A 7656-nucleotide genomic window follows, 5' to 3' on the forward strand; every position below is an offset into this window, starting at 1 on the left:
AGCCTTCGTGTTAATGTCAGTGGAGAAGGATTTTTTAAACGAAATACATTCTGATGATGTCATTAATATTATTGCTCAACAAAGCAAACTTCTAAATAAAAAATTAATATTGTAGAATATAGACTTGTGCTTATTGTAATTTTTGTCAATGTTGTATTTTGAATATATTTAAATATAAATAGAAAAAATACATTTTTTTTATTTGTGGGCTGGGCTGGGAATAAATTTTCCACACAAAAATTTTAGGGTCAGTCCGCCCCTGCCGGCGGCTCACATTATGTATAACGTTTATTCAAAGCAAATTATAAAATATACAATACATTGTTAAGGAGCGTGAATCATCTTTATCTTTTCTTCTACCACTAAATGAACCAATCTTGAATGTGAGTTCGATTTGCACAATACAAAAAAACCGAAACACAGTATTTAATTATAGCCCTTACATAGCCCAAGAATTTGGCATATTGTTGGAAGTGTTTATTATATGGTTGTTGATGTTTATATGTAATATTTTTGAACACAAGTTTGGTAAAATGTGTGATCACAAGCGAAACTAAGATGCTAGCGGAACAATTGCTAAACAGTCTGATGTAGCATGTGCACAATCGGAACTTCCCCTCTCCTCGTCACTCGTTATACGAAAAGTCTTTCGTTAAATGAATCATTTTTTACAATTTTCTCCTTATGCGAATTACCCATTATGAGAGATGCTCGTTAAGCGAAGTTCCACTGTGCTTTTTTATAATTACGAGCAATATTAGTATCTGCTTTTAATTAATATCTGTTACAGATGTTAATTAGAAGAATTGCATGTTACAATGCAATATAATTACTTTATAACATTTAGTTCCTATAACGTGAAGAGAAAACTAACATCAGAATTATACAATGAGAGTATCCAATTATACTGAATATTAAAACTCTTAGATTTTAACTTATACATTATATTTCAGTACAGTCTTATATAACGATCATCTGATATTTCGAAAATTCTTATTAAGAACTTAAATATTAATTTAATAAAGAAAACTGAAATTCTGAATCATTCGATTTATAATCGTATTATGTTACCTGGAATCATTCTGAAAAGTTTATAAATCCGGTGAAAAGTACAAAAAAGTATTACTTCCGATTCTTGAAAGTGATATAGAAAATTCACGAGACAACACAGAATATAATGAAATAATTTCATATACGTATCAACATTAGAGACTTTTACATTTGTTAATGAAGGCCGCATAGCCCCACATTTTTTAAAAAAGTGATGCTTTTGCAAATAAAAATAACAAGAGGATGAAATCAGTACGCCTAAATAAAAACCAGCAATGAGTTGCTCAAATTTTCTGATAACAACTGTTATCATATTTTATTTTAAAATCTTTTTATAATTTTAATTATTATAAAATGGCAAAAAAACTTAATTTTGGAAGTAGGGATGAGTTTTATAAAAATATTGTAAATGTTAATAACGAGGAAAATCGTCAATAACTATGACCGTATTGGAAATACACATGACCCTCATTATTTCCCGACCCTCTTCACTATTAACCACCAAAATTTAACATTGTCAATCTCCTAATACTGAAACCTCTCTGCAAAGGTTTAGAAATGTTCGACAAACAGCACAGGAGTTATTACGCGTCAAAGATGTTGAACAAAATCATACAGAAGTTAGTCTCAAATTTTCTTTTTTTTGCATTTCTTGACATTTCAACGTGTCCTAATTCAGGTGATTTTTAAACTGATCGCCATACTTTCCCCGTGTTATATATAACAGCCTCCATAATTCGTGTGACGTATTGGTTCATGGTCAGAATACAGGAAATTTTCAGCAAGGCATCCGGTGATCGAACATGATGCCTTGCTCAAATGCCTCCCCAAACCATGATGCCCAGTGTGGGGCCGGTGTGACGCTCAGCAAAAAGTACTAGCACATAGCGTTTCAATGGTTAGTGTTAACGGCACCCAGTTGCTGGTAGTTTGCGTATTGCCCGACTCTTGAGAAACTGGAGAGACAGTTTTTTTTTTTTTCAGGAAATGTATTAGTCATAAGTTTCAGAAAAAAATCACTAAATTACATTTAAACTTACAACTATTAATTTTCTTCGTTAGCATCGGCCATAGACAAATAGCGCTTGGCTACTATTATTATTTCAAAAGGAGTATAAAACACATTATTTCAAAAAGTATAAAACTCACGAAGGGATTATAGAAATAGCCATACACAACACTCTTTTTCCCCTTTCTCTCTCTCTCTCTCTTCCTTTATTCTGTTTTATAATAATAAAAGTTTTTGATAGCATTGCGTTTTTTTTAACTTTTCTTAATTAAAATATCGTTTAACTCATCACTTTTCATTTTCATTTATCTATTTTGGAATAGTATAATTTACTTTCAAATAATTTTTAAGTGTATAATTCTCCCTTCTCTAATTAAAAATTTATTTGATTTTTTAAAATTTGTTGAAAAAAAATTTTTTATAAATACACAAAAAATATAAATACGACTTTTTACAAAGGTCAAAGGAACCGTGTCGCCTCCGAAACTTTGCGAATTTTTTATGGATTGCTGATGGTGCAAACGGCGAAACAAATGTCTGAAACAAGGTTTTACCTTTGAAAAAGTCGTATTTATATTTTTTGTCCATTTATTAAATGTAAATAATGCCGGCCATGTTCTTTTTATTATTCTTTACCTGAAAATATTTTTTTTTACTGTTTCAAAAAACAGTATTACATCCCTCTATCAACATTTACGTAATAAGTAAAATTTTATTGTTTCTTTACAGATGTGGTTAATAACGTTTTTCGCTTTTATTATTTCTGTAAGTTTATTCACAATAATCTTTCGAAAACATGAAGAATTGAGAAACAAAACACCTTCGAAAGCATACGATATTGCTTGGGCGTTATTCGGATCATTTTGTAATCAAGGTTCTATAAAAACTAATATCTATCATGATTCAGTTAAACAAATATTGTGTAATAATTTTTATTTAATAATACTGTGTTATTACTCGCAGGAAATCAGTTATTTTCACCTTCTGGTCACAGCTGCAGACTGATTGTCTCGGGATGGATGTTTGCAATATTTATTATTACTGCTAGTTACAGCGGTGCATTAATGTCTTTTATCATTTTCCCTGGTCGAGAAAATGTGCCCAGAACGTTTACTAAATTAGTGAAATCTGCAGACAATGGAGAATATACTATATGCACTTTACCTAATTCTTCAATTCAAAGAATCATTCTTGTAAGTATAATATAAATATATTTAATTTAAAATCAATTCTAAACACATTTTAACAAGAAGTTAAAAATACGAAATTGTTATTTTAATTCACTAGTTACATATATAATAATTTTCAAATAATTTGACTGAGAAAAACAATGTTATTTCTAGAATACTTTTACTGTCGCGCATTAAATAATTATATTTTCCTTATTCCAATTATTTTATTTGGAAAATATTTATTAGTAGAAATTTTATTATATTAAGTGGAGAAATATAAAATTTTAAATCATACACTTATAATCATTTTAATTTCCAGAAAAAAGTTTAGCCTATAGTTACAAAACTGGAAATGATAAAACGAACTTTTTCAATTGTCGATAGAAAGATTTGTATTGCAGATAGACAATTAAGTAAATTGAGCAAAAAATCTCTCCCAGCAAAAGAAGACATGACGTTATAAGGCAGTTTTTCTAGCTGTAGTGGCCTTCGTGTCTTTCTTACAATTTAGGGGAGATCGGGGCAACTTCGGCATGCGGGGCAAGTTTGTCAAGCGCTTTTTTTAAAAACAAATTAAAAGGAGACTTTGGTTATAGGTTAGGCAGTTGAGTTTTATTGGTGGCTTGTTGAGTGTAGTGTTTTTATTGTTCTCCAACAAGCGTAGTTGAATTATCAAGCAAATTTTCATTTTCGTTCAATTCCATATAATATTTTTTTTCCATTTATATTGAATTGGCAGGTTTTGTTATAATTCCATGATAACGAAAGTTACTTTTCCTGTTAGAAGGATGTAACTTCAACTTATTCACGTGGCCAGATCGTGGCTTGGCATTCTGTTCTCAGGGTTGTACTTAATGTTTCGAAATCATGACTAGCGGGGTAAGATCGGCAACATAAAGCCACATTAGAAGCAAAGGATAAAAATCAAACAGATGATAAATGAAAACATGTTTGCATTTGTTATTCATGTATATATGTCTTTGAACTTGCATTTCGTTGTAATAATATTAAATGGGTGTTGGATTTGTATTTCTTTGTTTTAATAGTGAATTCCAACTTATACATTGTTAATAACATAATTTTATATACGTGCCTATCTTGCCCCATTACTGTTGCCCCTATACCAGGGGCAACTTTAATAAAAATAATTAAAATAATTACAACTTTACAAAAAGAGAGAAGTTGCCGATCTTGCCCCTATACCCGGGGCAACTTCGTCAATTTCTCTCTTCTTGTAAAGTTGTAATTATTTTAATTATTTTTATTTCCAAACTGATTTTAACCAGTTCTATAGTAAGGTAACATTCCAATAGACAATATGCAAAGCTTTTTTTTCAGTTTATAGCAGTATTTATTACACAAAATTTAAGTAAAGCTTAACATGCCGATCTTGCCCCGGTCTCCCCTACCTAAACGTACCTTTTTCCGATTTCTTTATCCTCAGGCATTCCTTTTATGGCTAATGCCTACAGAATAATAGAAAACTATTTCGATACAATGCCCCCCCGATTATCAAAAACTTGCCAACACAAAGGCCACAGTCGATTCCTGATTTAAAATATGACGAAAGGAATTCTTCAGAGAAAAACAACTACAACTAACAAAGTGGTTTAAAATAGACAAAGTAAGGAATGGAAATCGTTCTGTCGGTTCATTGCTTTCTAAGATCAAACCTCTTCACAGAAAAAAAGAAGCTTTCAATCGAGAATATTTCTAATGGCACAAAGAAAACAGAGAATGAACTTTACGAAAAGTTTAAACGGGAAAGGAAAAACTTTTAATCATCGTGTTTAAAACATTGAGTTTTCTTTAGTAATGGGGACTAAACCCCATTACTAAAGAATGGATACTCTGAGGATACTCCAATACAGAAAAGTATTTGAGATTCGAGATGTGAAACATTATGCTGATAAAAATAAATTCCAGTACTACGATTATTTCCTATTACGCGCTATACGGACTGTAAAATCATATTGTCAAATTCAAAATTATCCGGAAAAAACTAACTAAAAATGAAAAATATGCGAATAATTATATAGTACAGTACACTTCATTAATATGTGCACAGTGTTTATTTTGCAGTTGGCATAATAAACAATAAATTTTAACGTAAAGGTTTTATGAAATTATTTGAGGAACAATAGGTAAATGACTCACTTATGCAAAAACGAAATACTTATGTTGAACAATAAGATGTAATGGAAAAAGTTATCGCAGTTTATTAGATTTTGATTTATGACAGGTATTCGGAAACGATATACACTCCGAAATCTGGGTTTCACTGTGATTACCTTTGTTAATCTGTATTTCTCAGCCTAGCATTTCTATTTGAAATTCATAATAAATGAGGCTTTACGATCTGTGTTTTAATTCTTAGATATTTCTGCTTTTTTTGAAGTTCTTTAATTCGATACGTTATGATTTAGATAAATACTCATCGAATAGATCATTTTATATTTATATTTCTCATAGCTTTTTTTAAAATAAGTTACTGTAAAATTATAAAGAAATAACGTAATTGATAGTCTGCTGTATGTTTTTAATATACTGATATTGCCAACATATATTATCAACTCTATTTCTCAAACATTTCTTAGAATTTATATACTAGACGTTAAATTATAATCATATAATTTCAGCATTATCCACTGTGCTTATTAACAATTTTTATTGTTGATTACACAAATTAATGCTAATCATTAAAATTATTTACAGCAATCAATTGGAAGTAATGCGAAAGCTCTGAGAAAATTAATGAAATCAAATAAATTTACATTTGTTAATTTTGATAAAAGTTTTGGTATTAGAATAATGAAAGAAAAAGTTGCTTTTATAACGTTTGGAATTCACATAAAATTAGTAGTAACGCCTTTGGGAATTGAAAATTTTATGATATCGGAAGATCAACTTTATGCTACAAATATTGCATTTGGTACAGTCAAGAAATTTTCACACAAGAAAATAATCGACAAAGTGTAAGTTACAGAAATGTCTTATACAGCGGTTTCCATGAAGTCTATTTTTAAAGAATATATTTTTTAATTCAATTTTGGAATTTTGCGCTTATTTGAAAGTGGAATTATCAGGAAGTTCGAAAGGGATGAAGTAAGACAACTCAGCAAAAAGAGATTAGCCCATTCAGAAAATTCCGAAACTAAACATGTTTTAAATATGAGTGATTTAGTTGGACTGTATTCAATTCTATTGATTGGATATACTATATCACTCGTCACTTTCTTTATTGAATACTTCATAGTTAAAGTATATTCATATTTCTTTTAACTATTTAAAAATTTCTTGTGTACAAGATTTAAATTTATTTTTTGCCATGTGACTTAAAGCGAATTTAAAATTAATACTAAGATATGCAAATTCAGAAAATTTTTAACCGAAGTTCTCTGTCAATGTAATGATCTTCTCTTCTATGCATTTTGCTACAAATATATAGCACTAAATACTTGTATAAAAGTTCATCCTTTATGCTGTACGAAATTTTCAAAAATAATATGTGTTATTGAAGGTGTAAAAGCCATCACTTTTTAACATTTAAATTAATTATAGTACTCTATCTCATTTACATGCAACTAAATCTCGTGTTTGATATACTTTTTAACATAGAGATTAATACAAAAATAATACTAACAAATAAAAATTCATCTGTCACTTGTAACACGCTCTTTAAATAGTGATATACAGTACATGTATATCGATTTGAACGTCATAAATGTCAGCTGACAGCAACTGAAGTAAAATATGTATTTTATGTACCTTTTTCACGTGGAAATAAATTATGAGTTAACGTCGTTAGCGGTAAATATCTCTAATGACGTTAGGGCTAACGAATATCACAAAAAATAACATTTACTGTAAACTACCAAGTTCATTTTTAAGTTTAAGTATCTTAAGCGACTTACACCTGCATTTGGTGAAAGCATGAGAATTCAAAAAATATTTTAGAATACATTTCAAAACCTGGAATTGTACTCAATCGAAAAAATGAACATTTGAATATATGAAGCACTTCTCAATTTTAGTATTTTTAAATTTGTGTTATTTCATTACTAATTCAAATGAAATGTGAACAATTACAGTCGACCCCCCTATAACACGGGTTCCTATAGTTCGGATTCCTACATGACGGCGAAAAAATTGCGATGGTATCCGTACAAACATAATAAAAAAACTCCTATAATTCGGTAAAACGTCATCGGGCAGCTGAACTACTTTCCGCCGTCCAGCGCCACGCTACGGAGAGTTTAAGCGGGTAAATTGAGTTTACTATCATCTGTACAGTATTATATATAAACTATATATAAATCAGGTACTGTAGATATAATTATATATTAATTATATATAAATTAGGTACTGTATATATAATTATATATTAACTTAATTTATTGTAACTTTATTATAATTATATACATA

General features: G+C 29.5%; 1 long non-coding RNA gene across 1 annotated transcript in view; it reads left to right on the forward strand.

Moving 5' to 3' along the window:
- LOC111613534 overlaps positions 1-3034 on the forward strand; it is an 8056-nt gene extending 5022 nt beyond the window's left edge. Inside the window, exon 4 of the long non-coding RNA XR_002754782.1 lies at positions 2789-3034. This is a non-coding gene — a long non-coding RNA (uncharacterized LOC111613534). The remainder of the gene's footprint in view (positions 1-2788) is intronic.
- The last annotated feature ends 4622 nt before the right edge of the window (positions 3035-7656 follow it).

The sequence above is a fragment of the Centruroides sculpturatus genome, unplaced genomic scaffold, assembly GCF_000671375.1.
Source record: "Centruroides sculpturatus isolate CEXI.00-Female unplaced genomic scaffold, Cexi_2.0 scaffold1699, whole genome shotgun sequence".
NCBI classification, from domain to species: domain Eukaryota; kingdom Metazoa; phylum Arthropoda; class Arachnida; order Scorpiones; family Buthidae; genus Centruroides; species Centruroides sculpturatus.